General features: G+C 48.2%; 1 protein-coding gene across 1 annotated transcript in view; it reads left to right on the top strand.

The window, feature by feature from the left end:
* kita (KIT proto-oncogene, receptor tyrosine kinase a) overlaps positions 1 to 20,949 on the top strand; it is a 131,435-nt gene that overhangs the window by 20,606 nt on the left and 89,880 nt on the right. The window lies entirely within an intron of this gene.

Raw genomic sequence — 20,949 nt, 5'->3', positions numbered from 1 at the left:
CTAGCCAGGGCCCTCCAGGCCTCAAATCTCTCGAGGATGCCGGTCAAGGTCAGCATGAACGATAGGACATTGCAGTCAGCAGGCTGTCTGCACATTTGCTGTGGATGTCAGGGATGCTCCTAGATGTAGCGATAGCGTTCGAAAAAGTTATGAAATTTTGAGACCATAGAAATGATACAGGCATTCGCGCTGTATATACTATGCACATATGTAAATGCATTTTATGTCTGAACCTCTCATCTGGTGAATGGCTCTTCTATCTGACATAATGTTCTGAGGTTACACAAGTGTAACGGATGCCACCCATCCTCACATCTCTTCCATTGTCTGCTTCAGATTTATAGCACGTCACACCATCTCATTACAATGTGTTGTCTGTGTACGGCAGGACCATGAGTAAGGTCTCTGGCTCCAGCAAGATGGTGGTTGGGCAATGTATATCTGAGACTTGTGTCAGTGGAACATATCATGTGTGCTCATGAAAATAGATGTTGCAGTCTGGTCTATTCGCCCAGTCAATATGGACCTTATAGGTTTTAATGTTGAGTCGCGTTGGAGTTAATCTCACACGATGAATTTTTCAATAACCTCCTGGTAATAGGTGTCAGGTTTGTTTGGGGTTTACATATGTACCAATATTTGGGGAATTTTATGTATTCCTGGATACCTGTAGTATAATGTCATGCCCATGTTTACAGCTGGACGTCAGCCCTATAATAAGGGCGGGCGGCATGGTAGCACAGTGGTTAGCACTGCTGCTTCACAGCGCCAGGGTCCGAGGTTCCATTCCCGGCTTGGGTCACTGTCTGTGCGGAATCTGCACGTTCTCCCCGTGTCTGTGTGGATTTACTCCGGGTGCTCTGGTTTACTCCCACAAGTCCCGAAAGACGTGCTGTTAGGTAATTTGGACATTCTGAATTCTCCCTCTGTGTATCCGAACAGACGCAGGAATGTGGCGACTCGGGGATTTTCAAACTAACTTCATTGCAGTGTTAATGTATGCTTCCTTGTGACAATAAAAAGATTATATAATGGTCCCCACTTGTTTACCTGCATAAGGATGAGCTATGGACTTAGGTAACACTTGGTGACGCCTGAAATACCCCCTGAGGACAATGACTCTGCACAATCAGAGGTGTGTGCCAAGGTCCCAGATACTGGACTATTACATGGGAGGATGCATTCTGCAACTGAAAGTCTGGCTAGCGTGGCTTTTCCAAATTCCTGAGGCAGCTCTGATTAGCTGATCATGGGAATGCCATCAGTTTGCCTGGTTTGCATGTGGATATCTGAAACTTCCGAAATGAATTCTGAGCCCTCAAATGAGATCAGAGCTGAGCTACAGCTATCTGATTTGTGGTCTTTATTATCAGTGAATTACCTAATTAATACGTAGATTTGGTGTCTGCATTTTCAGGCCTGCGATTGAAAAAAGAAAGGCATAAATTTATAAAGTCCTGTTCAGGACCACCAGACTTCCCAAAGTACTTTAAAGCCTATATCTAGTCTAATTATGGCAACGGTTATTGGGGATAGATGGGAATGTGGAACTCAAAACACAAGCAGATCAACCATGATCTTATTGAATGGCGGAGCACGTTCGAGGGGCCGAATGACCTGCTAATACTCCTATTTCGTATGGTCGTATGTTCAGACTGCAATGTGCAAATGCAATTTTTTCTGTCATCTAATATACTGTTTATTATACAAGGGAGATAGGATAATAATAATAATCTTTATTATCACAAGTAGGCTTACATTAATACTGCAATGAAGTTACTGTGAAAATCTCCTAGTCGCCACATTCCGGCACCTGTTCGGGTACACAGAGGCAGAATTCAGAATGTCCAATTCACCAAACAAACATGTCTTTCTGGACTTGCGGGAGGAAACAGAAGCACCTGGAGGAAACCCACACAGACGGGTAAACGTGCAGACACCGCACAGACAGTGATTAAACACAATACTGGAAATATAAGTTGGTCGATTATACATTTGAGGTAGTGCTAGTTCCAGCATGGTAGCACAGTGGTTAGCACTGTTACTTCACAGCTCCAGGGTCTTAGATTTGATTCCAGACTCGGGTCACTGTCTGTGCGGAGTCTGCACGTTCTCCCTGTGTTTGCATGGGTTTCCTCCGGGTGTTCCGGTTACCTCCCACAAGTCCTGAAAGACGAGCTTGTTAGGTGAATTGGACATTCTGACTTCTCCCTCTGTGTACCCGAACAGGCACTGGAATATGGTGACTGGGGGATTTTCACAGTAACTTCATTGCAGTGTTAATGTAAGCCTACTTGTGACAATAAAAATTATTATTAGAAATTAAGCCAACCTCTGTTTTATTCTGGTCCTGATTTGGCTGCATGCCAGTAGAATCTAGAAGTATTAACCAAATCTTCCCTCATCCTGTTCCCGCAACATCCGAATATAACCATGTATTTCTAACCACCCTCTGTCCAAATCAGTTATTCAATTGGAACAATATGACACGTGTTAGTTTAAGTGCCTTTTGTGTGTATGTGCCATGCAGATGAAAATAAATCACCATTTCGCTAAACTGATGAAAACCAGCGATATAAATAAACAGAACCCAAGACACATGATAGGCCAATGGCCCGCGGCAGTTGTCAGTTCGGGATCCGTGAACCCAGTTATCCCCAAAAACTTCACATTACTATATTGCAATGTTAGAGAGGCATACACAACAACTTTCACCTAATGTTAATAAAAGTAAAGTCATATTTACTGGAATGCCTTATAATCAGAAACATTGTAAATATATCTAAATTCCGACTGTATTGGAGTGTTCATTGAGACTCAGTTGGTAGCACATTTGCCATCGAAGTACAATGTTATGAATTCAAGTCCACTGAAAAATCGAAACATCAAAGATATCATTCCAGTGGAGTACTGAGGATACTGTCAGAGCTTGTGTCCTTTGGATAGATGCTAAACCTGATGTGTTATCTGTATTGGTCTAACATCGACTGCAACTGGATGCAGTAAAACGAGAAACTGGCTTCCGACACAGGAGATGGTCCAACACTGTTTTATTTAACCTGTTGATTGCTGTACATAATCTGCTGTGGGTTGACACTCTATTAACCTAACTGATAACCTCCTACTGGCTTGACCAGACTAGCTCTCTACCACATGGTGATGATGTTCATTGGCCTGTGCACTGTGACTATCTCCCTAGTCGTGTCCTGTGAGAGAGAGAGAGCCTTAATGCCCTGTGGGCTTTATAGTGCTGGTGTCCTGTCTGGTGATTGGTTGTTCTGTGTCGTGTGTGTTCATTGGTTATCCTGTGTGTCAATCACTGCCTGTCTGCATCTCATGACATGAGTGGATATTATGACATCTCCCCCTTTTAAAATAGATTTTGGAACGTGGTACATGCATGCATAACTATGTACAAGTGGGGAATGAATGAACATATGTACATGGGAAGGTGTCTATCGTGCAGCTACAGAGCAAACTGAACAAAATTTACGATATTTAAATCTATAGATTCAGTCTTTGTGGTGGGAGACGAATTTTTGTCGATTGTCGCAGAGGTGGAGGGGGGGACGCCGGCACCTGGACAGGCGGGATGGCTGCCATCTCGGTGGCCTTGTGGACAGGTGGGATCGCTGCCAGATCGGTGGCCTCGTGGTGCAAGACATCCGGAGGAGGCATGATGACATGCGGGGAAGTGCGGTCGGGTGATGGGCAGGGAACTTTGTGCAGCGCCCTCCTGTTGAGCGGTAGAATGGAGCCATCAGCCATTTGCACAATGAAAGACCTGGGTGCAGCCTGTCTGTCGCCAACAGCTGGGGATGACCAACCTACCTCAGGCAGCGGAACGCGAACAACATCGTCTGGAGCCAGCACAGGCAGATCCGTGGCATGAGCATCATACGTGACCTTTTGCTGGTCCCTGGATCGCTCCATCTTCTGCAGCACCGTGAGGTGGTCAAGGTCTGGAACATGGATGGCTGGAACAGTCGTCCTCAGGTTGCGGTTCATGAGCAGCTGCACCGGAGACAAACCAGTCGACAGAGGGGTTGCGCTTTATGCCAACAGCGCCAGATTGAAATCCGAGGCTAAGCCTTGCACAGCAACCGCTTGACAATATGGACCCCTTTCTCGGCCTTCCCGTTTTATTGCGGGTAATGGGGACTGGATGTGATATGACTAAAGTGGTAGGATCGTGCAAAGTCGGACTACTCTTGGCTGTAGAAACATGGACCGTTGTCACTCATTACCGTGAGTGGCATCCCAAGCCTGGCAAACGTCTCTTTGCAGGCTTTGATGATGGACTTGGACGTGAGGTCCTACAGTTTCACCACTTCTGGGTAGCTGGAGAAGTAGTCGACCAGGAGCACGTAATCACGCCCATTGACGTGAAAGAGGTCTATCCCCACCTTGGGCCACGGAGAGGTCATGATCTCATGCTGTTGCAGTGTTTCCTTGGGCTGAGCTGGTTGAAATTTCTGGCATGTTGTGCAGTTGAGGACTATGTTGGCAATGTCCTGGCTGATGCCAGGCCAGTAAATTGCCTGCCGAGCTCTGCGTCGACATTTCTCGACCCCCAGGTGACCCTCATGGATCTGTCTGAGCACCATGTTTTGCATGCTTTGGGGGGAATGATGATTCTATCTAGTTTAAGAAGGATCCCCCTCAACAACCGTCAGCTCGTCCTTAACATTGAAGAACTGGGGGCACTGCCCCTTTTGCCAGCCATGGGCGAGGTGCTTCATCACGCGCTGCAGTAGGGGATCTTTGGCAGTTTCTTTGCTTATTTGTATAACTCGTTCATCAGTGGCTGGGAGGTTGCTGGCACACAGCTGCACCTGTGCCTCAATGTGGCGAATGAAGTCGCCCTGTTCACATGGCGTGGTGATGGATCGGGATAGGGCATTCGCGACGATCAGCTCCTTACCGGTGTGTAGACGAGTTCGAAGTCATATCGGCAGAGACAATGAGGAATTCGCTGCAGCCGAGGTGTCATGTCATTTAAATCCTTTTGGATTATGTGGACTAAAGGCCTGTCGTCTGTTTCCACCGTGAACTTTGGCAAACCTTATACGTAGTCATGAAACTTGACTATTCCTGTCAGGAGACCCAAGCACTCCTTTTTGATCTGGGCATACCGTTGTTTGGTCAGAGTCATGGCCCTGGAGGCGTATGCCACTGGAGCCCAGGACGAGGAGTCGTGTCGCTGGAGGAGCACCGCCCCAATGCCGTCCTGGCTTGTGTCTGTGGATATCTTGTTATCCTTGATTGGGTCAAAGAATGCCAATACTGGGGCTGTGGTGAGCTTCGCCTTCAGCTCAAGCCACTCCGCTTGATACGCATGCGGGAAGCCACTGGAACACCGTCGACTTTTTTACGAGATGCCGGAGGGTTGTGGTGTGGGATGCCATGTTGGGAATTAATTTCCTGAGAAAATTCACCATCCTGAGGAAACGGAGGACCGCCTTTTTGTCCTCTCGGGTCTTCATGGCATTGATTGCCAGCACCTTGTCAGCGTCAGGATGGACACCCTGCTGTGAATTTTGGTCACCCAGAAACTTGATAGCGGACCTGCCAAATGAGCATTTGGCCCTGTTGAGCTGGAGGCCGTTTTCATGAATCCTTTGGAAAACTTGTTTGAAGCGAGTGATGTGATCCTCGGGCGTCGTGGACCAGATGATCACGTCGTCCACATAGACTCGCACCCCATCGATGCCCTCCAACATTTGCTCCATTATGCGATGAAATACTTCGGAAGCTGGTATGATACCAAAAGGCATGCGGTTGTAGCAATACCTGCCGAACTGTTAAAAGTGCACAACTTCCGACTGGACTCGTCCAGTGGTATCTGCCAGAACCCACGGGAGGCGCCCAGCTTGGTAAAGAATTTGGCATGAGCCATCTCACAGGTTAACTCTTCATGCTTTGGGATCGGGTAGTGCTCGCGCATGATGTTGCGATTCACGTCTTTGGGGTCAAAGCAAATGCGGAGTTCACCAGAGGGCTTCTTGACACAGACCATGGAGCTGACCCAGTCTGTTGGTTCAGTGACCTTTGAGATGATACTCTGGTCTTGGAGCTCTCATAGCTGTGTTTTTAGACAATCTTTGAGAGGGGCCGGGACCCGGCGCGGTGCATGGATGACTGGGATGGTATTCGGTTTGAGCAATATCTTGTAACGATATGGGAGCGTGCCAATTCCATCAAACACATTGCGGTATTGCGTGAGAATGTTGTCTATCGCAGCCTGGAGATTTACATTGGGTGAGGAAGTCGCCGGTGTCGAAGACATGGCATGGACGCGCTGGACCAGATTTAGGAGTTTACATATGCGAGCACCGAGCAGGGATGCCTTGTCAGGCTGGACGATCTTGAATCGTAACGTCGCTTTGATTGCCTTGTGAGATACACCTAACTGACACGATCCACTGGCAGCTATGGCATTGCCATTGTAGTCAAGGAGCTGGCAGGCTGGTGGAGGAATGCTAGGTTGGTCTCGGATGCTGTCGAGGTCAGACTGTGATATGAGGTTTGCAGATGCGCCAGCGTCCAATTTAAATCGGATGTGAGACTGGTTAACCGTGATGACAGCACATCACTCGTCATCAGGATCCACAGTGAGGATTGAAAGGCGGTTTGCAGGCTCGGTGGAGGCCAGCTGATACGTTGTGATTATGCCCACCCGATATGGAGACTCGAGGCTGTCAACATCGGGGTCCGTTGGGCTGTTGGGATCAGAATCCTGCATGCCTTGTCGTATGCAGCGGACACATCTGCGCTGCAGCTGGGATCGCTGGCTGTTGCTCTGTGGAGCGGACCTGCATAAGGCCACGTAATGCCCAGGCTTTCCACACTGTAGACATCGCCTTCCTTTGGCTGGACATTGCCGCTGTAAATGAGCGGAGCCACAATTTGAACATGTCATGACGCTGACGTCAGCGCGGTTCGTGCGCCATCGCGCATGCGCAGTGCGGTTGCCGACGTTCGCACATGCGCATCGGGGTCTTCAGCCTCATCGTCCACCCGGTCGTGGCGCGCATGCGTTGGGACCCGGGAAAAGCGTGCAAAACGGCCACTCTCCTCGATGCTCAGGCCTTGCATTCTTGCGATGGCCTGCACCCTTTCTGCCTCATGAGAGGCTAGTTTTGCATTTTCTGCCGCCCTGATGCAGGAGTAATGATTCCTGGCATTCTCATGGACAACGCACGTTTCGATGGCGACAGAGAGGGTCAACTGTTTGATTTTGAGGAGCTGCTCCCGCAGGGAGTCGGGACTGGACCCCGAAAACGATCTGATCCCGGATCATGGAATCAGCCGTCGAGTCATAATTACATGACTGAGCTAGGATGCGGAGATGGGTCAAGAAGGGCTGAAAAGGTTCATCCTAACCCTGAAGCCTCTGTTGGAAGATGTACCTTTCAAAGCTCTCATTCACCTCAATGTCGCAGTGGTTGTCGAATTTCAGCAGAACGTCTTGAACTTCGCCTTGTCTTCGCCATCGGCAAACATGAGCGATTTATAGATGTGATCCCCCGCAGTCAACAGGAACAGCGCGATCTTTCAGGCAGCCGATGCTGCCTCTAGGTCGGAGGCCTCGATACACAGGAGGAACTTCTGTGTGGAGACTTTCCAGTTGGCGCCGAGGTTGCCGGAGATCCGGAGTTGGAGAGGAGGTTGGATCTTTTCCATGCCGCTGGATGGCTGCGTGCTGCTTGTTGCAGATTCACTCGCGGTAGGTTTGTTAGAGTTAATAGCTCTCTGGTACCATGATGTGTTATCTGTGTTGGTCTAACATTGACTGCAACTGGATGCAGTAAAACGAGAAACTGGCTTCCGACACAGGAGATGGTCCAACACTGTTTTATTGAACCTGTTGATTGCTGTACATAATCTGCTGTGGGTTGATACTCTATTAACCTAACTGATAACCTCCTACTGGCTTGACCAGACTAGCTCTCTATCACATGGTGATGATGTTCATTGGCCTGTACACTGTGACTATCTCCCTAGCCGTGTCCTGTGAGAGAGGGAGAGCCTTAATGCCCTGTGGGCTTTATAGTGGTGGTGTCCTGTCTGGTGATTGGTTGTTCTGTGTCGTGTGTGTTCATTGGTTATCCTGTGTGTCAATCACTGCCTTTCTGCATCTCATGATATACATGAGTGGATATTGTGACAAAACCAAGTCCTGTCTGTTCTCTTGGGTTAGTATAAAATATCTTTTTTTAAAGAAGAGCAGGAGAGTTATCTTGGTGTCCTGGCCAATATTTACTCCTTGATCAAGTTCACAGAAACAGATTATCTGGTCCTTTTTACATTACTGTTTGGGGGAGTTTGGTTCCCACAAAATGGCTGCTCAGTTTCCTACAGTGCAAAAAATGACTGCACTTCACAAAGTATTTCATTGGCTGTAACGCACGTTGGGACATCTGGTGATCACGAGAGTCACAAAATACAAGCAAATCTTGTCTTTTTTTATTTAGTTATTCTTTTTTACGATTTGAAACCAAGCCAGTGAGTGGCATGTGGGGGTCTCATCTGGAGAGTCGGAAGTATGTGGGACGAATAGAAATCAGCCAGATATGTTGCAGCCCAGTTTGACAACAGAAATTAGAAGGTGATGATGAATGGTGAAGGGTCTGCAGGAGGGCAGAGTCATGTTGAGTTCCACTTCGAGTTTCTATTTTGGGTGCCCTGGGATCTTGACCATAATGAAGGGATATAGAATCTTATTATGAAATGTATTGATGGCACCAAGCTGTGTGACCAGTTCAGGAGCACTAGAGAGCTCAATACCAGTAAAATAACTGTGAATACATTTGAATCGTTATGGTACAGGATGGCGAGTTGTTTTTTAAGCAAAGCACGTGCAACCTAATTAGGGAACATAAAATGTACATATAATAATGTTCATTGCCAAATCCCCAAAAAGAAAGAGGATCTGGGTGCAATTCAATTCTCTAATCAGTTAGAAGCTGTTTTCAATCAAGGCTAACTGTGGATTGAGCGACAAGTTGCCCCCAACTGGCCACCACCTGCCGACAGGGCATCATACGGTCCACCCAAGGGCAACACCCACAGTAGCCCACACAGCGGGGCGCGGATGGGGGTCGCAGGGTGTACCGCTGGTATGGGTAGCGCCAGCCGATGGCACCCCTGGCAGCAGGGACAGGTGCCAGGGCCAGAGACCCTCACCAAACACCAATGGGGCCAGGGGTGCGGAGATGGGGAGGCGGGGGAGGGGGACATGCGGGACAGAGTCCGCAGTGCCAACTGGGGCCACTGTGAAGCCTGTTGGACCTGGTTGGGCACGGGGGTATGCACCAAGCTAACATGTCTGCCTTGTAGCATTGTATGGTAGCATTGTGGATAGCACAATTGCTTCACAGCTCCAGGGTCCCAGGTTCGATTCTGGCTTGGGTCACTGTCTGTGCGGAGTCTGCACATCCTCCCCGTGTGTGCGTGGGTTTCCTCCGGGTGCTCCGGTTTCCTCCCACAGTCCAAATATGTGCAGGTTAGGTGGATTGGCCATGATAAATTGCCCTTAGTGTCCAAAATTGCCCTTAGTGTTGGGTGGGGTTATGGGAATAGGGTGGAGGTGTTGACCTTGGGTAAGGTGCTCTTTCCAGGAGCCGGTGCAGACTCGATGGGCAGAATGGCCTCCTTTTGCACTGTAAATTCTATGATAATCTATGATAATTTCACCCCCTGCAGACAATGGATATTGGAATACAACCAGCAATGGTGGCCTTTATCCTCGTCACCGCAGCCCTGGGAGATGCATGAAGGCTGTACGAGCTGGAGCTGCTCGAGTAGGAGGACCCACAGGAACAGGAGGCAGCCACTGAGAATGGAGAGCCGGCTGCCCAACAGGCCGAGGAGGAGGAGGTGCAGCGGAGGCGCCTCATAAGGCTTTGTGTGTACCAGCAGCGCCTGACATTTGAGGACCTGGTCATCGAAGACTCGCGCTGAGCAGGAGGCAGTGTGATATATCAGACAGATCATGACGCATCTGGCACCGCAGGGGAATGGGGAGGACACCTGCTCCTAGTGGCCATCAAGGCTACAGTCGCCCTGAACTTTGACGCAACAGGGTCCTTCCAGGTGGCGAGTGTGGATCTGTCCGAGATCTCTGAGCTCGGTGCACAGATGCATCCGAGCTGCCATCAAGGTCATATATGCCCAGTTGGCACAATACATCCATTTCAACGTGGACTGAGCCTACCAGGATGCCCGGGCTGTGTGGTTCACCACCATTGCCGAGATGTACAGGGGGTGATCGACGGGATGCATGTCCCCCTACGAGCACCTGTAGATGGCAGACTGATCCACACAAACCGAAAGAGGCCCCACTCGATGAACATGCAGCTAGTGTGTGACCTTGAGATGCACATCATGCACGTCTGTGCCCGTTACCCTGGCACTGTGCACGACGTCTTCATCCTGGCACTCTCGATGCTACCCGGCCTCTGTGGGGTGCACCCTTAGATGGGGGGTTGGTGCCTAGCGACAGAGGTTACCCACTGCAGTTGTAGCTGATGACACCTATCCAGAGGCTGTAGACCGATGCGGAGACTGACTACAACGACCCTTGTGAAACGACCGGAGGCATGATTGAGAGGTGTTTCAGCTTCCTGAAGATGTGGTTCAGATGCCTGGACCACTCTGGAGGGGCCCTCCAGCATAGCACTAGGAGAGTCTACCACATCGTGGTGGCCTGCTGCGTGCTCTACAACATCGCAAAGCAGAGGGGCGACGCGCTAGAGGAGGAGGATGACACCCAGTCCTCGACCGGCGAGGTGGATGGGGGGGAGGGTGTGGATGGCCAGATCATGGGGCCTTGGCAGGCAAGGGAGACAACATGTGCACCAGGGCCAACGCGCACGGCACACTCTGATCGCCTCCACGTTAACCGACTGGGGGAGGGCTTGCCAGGGCATCCCCCCCCCCCCCCCGGGCAACAACCCCCCCACCCAACCCCCCCCTACCTGCCACACTACAGACTGCGGGCCCTGGGTTGGCAGTTTCACCGGGTCTAGTCCACGGGATGGAGGATGATGATGACCCGCTCTGCGATGATCCACATCGTTTGACAATGTCTGACTCCTACCCTCAGTAGCATTTTGGCACTTGCCACCGTCCACCTGAGTGATCCCTGCATGCGAGCTGACCATTCTATTACACGGTCCCATCATTTCCATGGGGTAGCAGAGGTGGGACACCAAGGCGGTGAGCACTGGCTGAACCACAGTCCCGAGCCAAGCCTACCCCCAATATGCTTATTCCCCCACCTCTACACCCCTTCCGTTACCATCTTAGACCACCACCCCTCACACCCATCTGACATAGCAACAAGGCAGGTTGTAATATTGGTGTTTAATGTGAAAACATATATATAGATACATGCCTCGCCCCATTGCTGAACTGTGCCCTGCACCCATGCCAACTTGACTGATATCTACTTTTCTGGCCTTAAGGGCCCTAACGCTATATCTAGGTGGATCCCCAGAGGGTACATCAGGAGTGGAGGCGGCCTGCTATGATTCCCGCTGTAACCTCGTTCCACATTTGGAAGCCTTCTTCTCGGGCGATCAGGCCTGGATGGGCCCGGCTGTTGCTCATGTGTCCTAGGTGGCGTGGTGTCGATCTGTTCTGCCTTTGCCTACCAGATGCACCAATGACAGGGGGGGGGGGGGGGGGGGGGGTGGAGGGGGTGGGGTGGAGTCCAAGGTGCTGCGGTGTTCTGGCAGCTACCCTGTGGGAGTCACTGGCACGGGCTCCACCTCCTCCTCCCTCGGGGTGCCTAATGGCCCCCAGGCTACTACATAGGAAGGGGGTGTGAGTGGAGCTCATCCGTAGGCTCTTCCGCCACCTGCTGCTGCCAGTCCTGGAGGTCCGCTGCCATCTCAGCCAGGGTCTGCATGCTCACAGCTATGGAGCAAAGGGAGTGGACCACCTTAATTTGAGACTGCGCCACGTCACGCTGTGACTGGGCCACCACCTTCTGGGTCTGTGCCACATCAGCCAGTGACTGCGGTATCTCCCTCTGGGACAGGGTCACCTCCGTGGTCAGTAGTGGGAGTTGTGGGTGGTCGGTGAGGCAGACAGGCAGGGGCTAGCTTGCTCCCGGTATGGGAACCACAAGGTCCAGGGGTTTGCTTGGCGGACCCGCACACGTCTTCCCCCTCCTCCCCACCTCCCTTCCAGCCTCCCCCCAGTAGGGGCCTCCCCCCAGCCCGAAGGCCCTCCCCCTGAGCACAGAGGCAGCCTGCCCAGAACTCCTGGGCTCATTACCCGTGAGTAAACATGGCTGCTCACGTCCTCGGCTCCCTGAAGCAGCAATCTGCAATATTCACGTTTTTCAAAAGGAGTACTAATAGCGGCCGGTGTGACCACTTGCTGGGGAGGCCTCTGAACAACGTGAGGCTGTTGGATATGAGTTGGTTTACATTAATTATATGGAAATAGGGCTTAATTGGTGATAAATGTTTTCTTACCTGTTAGTTTGGTGCCTGGCGCAGTTCTCGTTTTTGGCTTCTCCCGCTATTCACCTGCCTTGTTTCACTCGAGCGAGAGTGCAATGAGGCTGGACAATCATACCCATGTCTTTCATGTGTGAATAAGACATACTGGCTCAATATGGACTAAAGATGAATTATGAAAGGTGCCTAGCTGTCTATGGAACAATGTCTCAGTATGAAACAGGACCTTCAGTGGAAGATGGATTAAAACATAGAAAATGTTAAACGGCTCTTTATTTGTTCATTTAGAGCAGGTTATTTAACATTAAATGTGATCACAGAATTAGGGGTAGGATTTTAAGGATGGCGAGTGATTGTAACATGCAACTGCGACTCTTGAACTCCCGCTACCATTTAATGCTCACTTAAATATTGATGTGTCCGCCCTTGGAAGGAAGTCTAGCACGTGAGACCTGTTAGCCAATCTGATTGGCCAACAGCTCGCCAACTCGGCCAAGCACAGTGTTGCAGAGGCCAGAAGTGGTATTTTCCCACCCTCCCCAATTTCCCCAGCCTAAAAATTGAGGTTGGTCAGGAAAAAGCCCTTAAGTGGCCATTTAAGGCCCATAACAGGTGAAAGGGCGGGATTCATGCCTGAGGCCCTGTCCGCTCAAATGTGAAATTATGTCTGCGTTTGGGTGGGTGGGGGAATTCCATACATTGCATCTCACACTTCCTCTCAGAAACCACTTGGGAGGAGCAAAACATTCTGCCCTAGAAGACACATGTAAAATGGGAATGGCTCAATATTAACTATGCATGACATGAAACTCCAATCTTGAGGGGCTCCTCGGCAGTATCGAACCAGTGAATGTGGGTCTTGATATTATGCATCCAATTTAACTTGCATATCAATTCCAACCAATGCTGAATGGGCCCGAATTAATTTTTAGATTCAAAAAGATTGGTTCCACAATAAATCTCTCGATTTCACAAAGGAGATGGATAAATCTTTCAAAGAAATTTGAACTTCCAGTTAATAGCTGAAAGATAACACAAGATTTCACATTTTAAGGCATTTACTGTAACAAAAGCCAAAAAGCAATATTGACCAAACTGTGTTTATGTAGGCACTTTATACTTTAGTCTACAAAACCAAATTTTTAACAGAATTGAAAGGACAAACACAAACCCGTGTACATTACACTGTTGTTTTGAGTAAATATTCAAAACTCCCACAATCACTCCAAATTAATTCTTACTTCCTGAGGATTTATTTCCAACATTTCCCTTTCCCAGCCTGGAAACTTTTAACTTCAGGACTGTATTTCGTGGTATGAGTTTTCCTGGAGACTTCTCTCTCTAGCTACAGCTAGGCAAATTTTCCAGCCTTGTTTTAACTCACCACAAATGTCATCATTTCAATCTGCGCATGAGTTTTCACCTTCATTCCAGCAGTGAACCACAGAAATGTTGTATTTAGGTTGTGATGCAATTTAACTCTCTTTCATGTTGGACAGTTTAAAGCACAGCAGTTTACAACCCGATTTTCTGGGACTTTGGACAATCATTGTCCAATCTAAGCAGAAACAGCTTGCACCTTCTTCAAGGTAAATCAGTCTGCCTTTGATCCCTGACAATCAATACACCTACATTGGAATTCTCCACCGTCGGGGTTCTCTATTCCCACCAACAGCGCACTCATGCACGTTACCAGGATTACCAGTGGCGGAGATGGCTACAATGAGAAATCCCATTGACAATCGTAGGAACAGAGAATCCCACCGCCAGTAAACGGCGCACTGCCAAGAAACACTCGGTTGGGGACCAGAGGATCCAGCCCCAGTCTTGCTGTCAGGCACATATTGGAACAGGTCATATGACCACCCCCCCTTCATTTTATGTAAATTAAAGACACAATCCCAAAACCTAACTCTCTGATAAACCTCATAATTGTAAGAATGATATAGGGGACTTCAATTGCTTCTTCAATGTCTTCTGTGCCATTTGTTGGTTTTGCTCCACATTCTGCCATTGCTTTTCTTGCCCATGCTTTCTTTAATCTGTGTTGTTGTTGCCAATAAAGTCACTGTAAAAAGTGACAAGGAAGGTATTTGGGAATTGACAGCATGATTTTGAAGTGGAAGAAAAATTCATGAGAGGCCAAAGGTCATTAAGTTTAATCACACCAAAGAGAAAATGCTGGAAACTCTCAGCAGGTCTGACAGCATCTGTAGAGAGAGAAAAAAGCAAACGTTTCGAGTCCAGGTGACCCTTTGTCAAAGCTATAAGACAGAGAAAGTGGGAAATATTTATGTTGTGCAGTGAGAGAATGCAAGGTAAGTCATAGCCACAGAAGCCATGGGAACAGAGTGCTAATTGCGACAGAAACCAAGGGAACAGTGTGCTAATGGCAGTCCCCAGAGAGAACAAAAAGTGTGAAAGGACAAACAGCAGAGAAACTAATATCAGAGGGTAAACTGTGACAGATGTAGATATGGGGGAGGGGAAGGGGAAGCAAAGGGGAGAAAAGGTAAGGAAACGGGGATATGATAGTGGGGGAATATATATAAAGAAAGACAAGAAATAAATAAATGATAACAACAGTTAAAATGAAATGGGATGAAAACAAATGGGTTGAGATGGGGTAGAGCTAATCATCTGAAGTTGTTGAATTCGATGTTGAGACCGGAAGGTTGTAGCGTGCCTAACCAAAAGATGAGATGTTGTTCCTCCAGTTTGTGTTGAGCTTTACTGGAACATTGCAGCAGGCCAAGGACAGACATGTGAGCATGGGAGCAAAAATATGTTCGTTCTTCCTCAACCATTATTTCCCACCTACAATTGTTGACAGGACCTTCAACAGTGTGCGGTTTATCCCCCCACCACTACCCTCGCTCCCTCCCCTCCCTCCCAGAACAATGATAGTGTCCCTCTCGTTCTCACATTTTATCCCACAAGCCTCTGTATGTTCAGCCATTTTCGGCAACTCCAGCGTGATGCCACCACCAAACACATCTTACCTTCATCCCTCTGTCAGCATTCCGCAGAGACCGTTCCCTCCGAGATAATCTAGTCCACTTCTCCATCATACCCAACACCTCTCCCATCACCTGTGGCACCTTCCCATGCAATCGCAGAAGGTGTTACACCTGCCCCTTTACCTCTTCCATGCTTAACATCCCAGGCCCAAAATATTCATTCCAGGTTAAGCAGCGTTTCACTTGCATCTCTTTCAATTTGGTCTATTGCAGCATAAATATTTCCCAATTTCTAAAACTTTTAGCTTTGACAAAGGGTCATCTAGACTCGAAACGTTTTTCTTTTCACTCCCTCTAGATGCTGCCAGACTTGCTGAGATTTTCCAGCATTTTCTCTTTGGTTTCAGCATCCACAGCAATTTACTTTTACCTGTATGTCTTGATCGCTTCACACCATCAAAGGTCTTATCGCTTCCATTAGCCAACAATAATTGCCTCAGAGTGGTACCATATGCTGCATGTCATATTGCAGACAATATCTGGATAAAAGAAATTCTTACAGTAGAAGGAAAAGCTAACATAGTATGAAGATTTCACGTTGCTGTATTCTTCCAACCTGGATCAAGAGATACCCGCCATATCAAGCAATGTGTAGCACACACAGTTTGAAGCAGCTGACAAATGATTATGTTTTCAAGGGCCAACATCTTCATCAGGACAGCACAGTAGCACAGTGGTTAGCATTGTTGCTTCACAGCTCCAGGGTCCCAGGTTCGATTCCCAGCTTGGGTCACTGACTGTACTGAGTCTCCCCATGTCTGCGTGGGTTTCCTCCGGGTGCTCTCTTTCCCTCCCACCAAGTCCTTGTTTGGTGAATTGGACAATCTGAATTCTCCCTCCGTGTACCCGAACAGGCGCAGGAATGTGTCAACGAGAGGATTTTCACAGTAACTGCATTACACCGTTAATGAACACCTACTTGTGGGAATAATAAAGGTGATGAATTATGAGCACTTTTCCTGTTGGAAAGGGGATATGTTGGATCAGACTTACAATTTGCACTGGTGTTGGAATTCTCCTGAGTGAAGAACATTATAGATGGCACCAACATACACATTAGAGGCGGGATTCTCCGACCCCTCGCTGGGTTGGAGATTTGCCGAGGGGAGTGGGGGATGGGGAGTGCGGGATGGGGGGGGGGGGGGCGGCATGAATCCCGCTCTGCCGCTCCGACGCTGGCTGCCGAATTGTACGGCACCGGTTTTCGGGTGGGGGCGTGGATCACACCGCGCCGGTCGGGGGCCATTGGCAGCAGCCCCGCCCGGCAAATCTCTGGGACCCCAATGGGCCGAGCGGCCACCCGTTTTCAGCCAGTCCTGTTGGCGTGAAATAGGCAAGGTCCTTACCGGTGGGACTTGGCTTGGAGGGTGGTTAGCGGGTTCCTCAGGGGGGTGCGGGGGATCCGGCCCTGGGGGGGGGGGGGGTGGCCTACGGTGGCCTGGCCCGCGATCAGGGCCCGCCGATCTGCGGGCGGGCCTTTGCCGTGGGGGCACTCTTTCCCGCCGCGCCGGCCTGTGTCAGGCTCCGCGATGGCCAGCGTGGAGAAGAAACCCCCTGTGCATGCGCAGGAAACACGGCAGCGGTTCTGGGCATGCACCAGAACATGCTGGTGGTCCTGTGCATGCGCCAACTCGCGCCAGCCGGCGGAGGCCCTTCAGCGCCGGTTGTTGCGGCTCTAACCCCTCCAGCGCCGGCCTAGCCCCCAGAAATGTGGAGGATTCCACACCTTCCGGGCGGCCCGACGCTGGAGTGGTTCACTCCACGTTTTGGCGATGGGCGGGAGAATCCTGACCTAGGTCTCTTCATTCCAATTCCATGGCCCAGGTGCCAAATTTGGCTCTTTTGTTACTGTTAGTAGATCATGCTTTCAAGGCTGATTCGAGTAATTGAGGGCAGGTTCTAAGCTGCCAGTCCCTTGCAGTACCGAAGGAGTGCCACCATATTTGAGAGCTGTTTTTTTGGATTAGAAAAATTGTAGGGATGTTCTTGAGTTATGAAAGGCACTATGTGAATGCAAGTCCTTCCTTTACATGAACAGAAACGGTTGAAATGTCCATGATATTTCTTCCGAGTGCCAACCCTAACTTCGACAACTGATTGTCAGAAACCCTCAAGATTAGCTGTAAAAAGTGGTTTCTGCTGCTTTGACATCATTTCTCCAGGGTTTTCATTGATCTTCAGCCAAAGTTATGAGGGAAGTTGGGAAATGCATAAAGTCTAATGCCACAGATTTACACTCAATTCATCTTTGTCTGCTATTTAATCACAAAAGCAGCATTCAGCATGTTAGTGGCCTTTTATCAGACAACAGTAATAATGCCTTTACTGTGCTACAAACAACGGCTGAGAAATTGAAGAAATACTGGGTAGATGATTCTTTGGGACCAGAACTTCCCTCTGCATCCATAGTTGCTGACCCCATTGAGATATTCCCTGATATCAAATGACCTGCTCAGCCTGGATATATCAGCACCTGTTTATTACTTCTCTCTGCCACCTCCGACTTCAAGAAAAATGTGCCACATAACTTAGGTGTGATGAGAGAGTATGTTCAAAAGTGCAATGGTTGTTCATAATGCTTCAAATGGTACTTCACATAGAGATTTGTCAATTCACAACTTAGATCTGTGCCATGGTTAATGGGACCCCCAAGAACTGTGAACAAAACCGAGTAATACTGTTTCTCCTGTATTCCCCCTAACACCAGTGATCTATTCCATCATTTGCTCACTGCAACAATTGTTGAGTGTGCATTGTTCATATTTTCAGCTATATTGTGACATGAGCTATACTGAATATAGTTCATAAGATTTGAAATAGTGCACACTATAATTCAAATGGGGCAGTTAGGACTCACAACATTAATGCAAACATATTATCTCTGTCTAAATATCCACTTAAGAGTAGGATTAAAGGCTCGGAGATGTACAGTAACATCGTCATCAGACATATTTAGCATATTGGTACTGATCCACAAAAGAAAATACACACTTACGTCATTCTGCGTTAATGTTGCATGCTGCTCTTTCTATTTCCTCAAATTGCCCCCCCCAACCACAACTAGTGATGGACCTATAACTGCCAGTACTTGTGTTACACAGCACAAAATATTTTCTCTGGGTATGTTCCATATTTGGAAGGCCAAAATCTCGACTTTCTTTTCATTGGATCTTCTTCTCAGTTTAATTGGGCACAGTAGAAACATATCATATCCTCTAGCCTTTATGAAATCCCAGTGACAACATTATCGACTGAAATGATAATGAGGACAGTGAAGATCTGGGGTGAATAATTATTATAGACTTCACCTTTCAAGATCAGGAAGCATTTATGCTGAACTTAAAATTCAGCAAATTCAATACTGGGGGGTTGTGAGTCCCGGTTTCGAGGCTAAGTGCTCCCACCAGTGGGAAAATCGGAGTATATGTGTGCTGGTGGTAGGCTCGTTGCTGAGGTACGATTCTTTCACCTTCAGCAAGGTGACCCCCATTGACAAGTGGAGCACCCCCAATTCACAGCACATAGGGGCATCATCCCTCCGCTATGGAAGTAATGCCATCCCTCCAACACCACACCGTGTCGCGTCTTTTCGTCCGACGTCATTTCGTCCAACGACACTTCGTCCACGTCTTTTCGTCCAACGTCTTTTTGTCCGCCCGTCTTTTGGTCCAACGTCACTTCGTCCAATTAACCAATTGCAAATCAACTCCGTATAAAAGCATTTAATTGATAGAAAGCAGGCACAATACAGCAAGTGAATTTAATTGCTAAAATGCAAGTAATTGATGAAATTCAAGTAAAATACAAGCTTAAAAATGCAGTTAAAAAGTTAAAAAATCTAAAAATGCAGTTAAAAAGATCTAAAAGTTTACTACTGATGAATTCCCGAAATTACTTAAAATTGATGTAAATTGTGAGCAACATTCCTCAAGAAATCAATTTTCGCTGTGGGATCCTTTAACGAGGCTCGTTAAAGGGGAGAGAACGATAATAACTATCCTTTAACGAGAGAACGATAATAACTATCCTTTAACGAGGCTCGTTAAAGGAAAGAGGCCGGTAATAAAGATCCTTTATTGTATATTATGTGCATTAGAGAAGATTTCCATGTACAAAAGTTAAAGTGGAGTGGTGCTACTAAGCAAGTTACTAAAAGTCAAGTTACAAAAAGTCTTTGACAAAAAAAATCATCCAGCAAAAACACGTAAAAAGTCACAAAAAATCTTTGACGAAAAAAATCACCGGACAAAATGACGTTGGACCAAAAGACGGGCGGACAAAAAGACGTTGGACGAAAAGACGTGGACGAAGTGTCGTTGGACGAAATGACGTCGGACGAAAAGACATAGCACCACACCACACATGTATGAGTGACCCACCACTTCCCCCCAGCCCCCCCCCCCCTCGTCAGATTCCCCAACAGGCCTGGCCGTAAGGCCCCCACTTCAGGCTCCATGCTTGGCATTGCCAACTGTGTACTGCCCACTGGCACTGACAACATGGCAGTGATAGCCTGGTCTGGTATGTTGGAACCTGAGGGGGGAGGGGGGGGGGGAGGGGGTGTCAAGGAGATAAGTCCATGCCAATGTGTCCCTCTGCCACTGCCAGGCTGCGGAGAGAGGTTCTCCCAAGGATCCCGGGTATTAGGTGGGCACAGGCTGCAGGTAAAGGATTGAGCTCAGAACTCTCCCCCATACTGACGGTCCTGTGTCTGGGCTGCCTCTTCTAGCCCTGAGCAACCCTGGGGTTAGAAAAGAGCAACTGAAAGCACTTAGCATTTTTGAAATTGCCAGCATCTGTCAATCAGAACAAGGACGTTTCTAAGCATTGTGGTTCGTGCAATAGTCTACACAGGGCCTACGGGATGGGAATGATTATCTCTCCCATGGTCTACTAGGGGCAGGGTATCTCTATCAATCTTTGTATAAAAGGTTGGGCAGTAAGGCACCAACCAGAACAGGAACCCAGTAGGGATCTACCGGGCAATGTATATATCCCATTGTAAATAAACTATGTTTCTTTATTTCACTTGGTGTGGACTCCCCATGTCCTTATTAAAGTTAGGATCAATGGGAGGCACCTCTGATGCATTCAAGGGTGAAGGGAAACTTAAATAAACAAACCTCCTGTCTGCTGTGTATAAACCACTATGCTGTTAATCAAAGGTACTGCAATGTGAAATTTAATTAATACAAAGAATTTCAAACAATCTCAGATTTCAAAACTTTTGAAGTGTTGTGAGCTTTCTAGGAAGGCTCAAAGACTTCAAAAAGCTGCAGTGTTAAAAGAATAGGGTTGAGTGAGTAGATGTGAAGAAAGTGAAAGTAGTTCAGTCTTCCTGGATTTTATCTTCAATAAACTGCCTGATGTCCTCATCAGCTGGTATGCAGAGCAGTTCAAAGTGAGAAGGCCACTTAATATTTTTCACAGTTCACAGTCAGCGATGATGATTT

This window comes from Scyliorhinus canicula, chromosome 3 (genome assembly GCF_902713615.1).
Source record: "Scyliorhinus canicula chromosome 3, sScyCan1.1, whole genome shotgun sequence".
NCBI lineage: Eukaryota > Metazoa > Chordata > Chondrichthyes > Carcharhiniformes > Scyliorhinidae > Scyliorhinus > Scyliorhinus canicula.
This window is presented reverse-complemented; position numbering and strand designations above follow the sequence as displayed.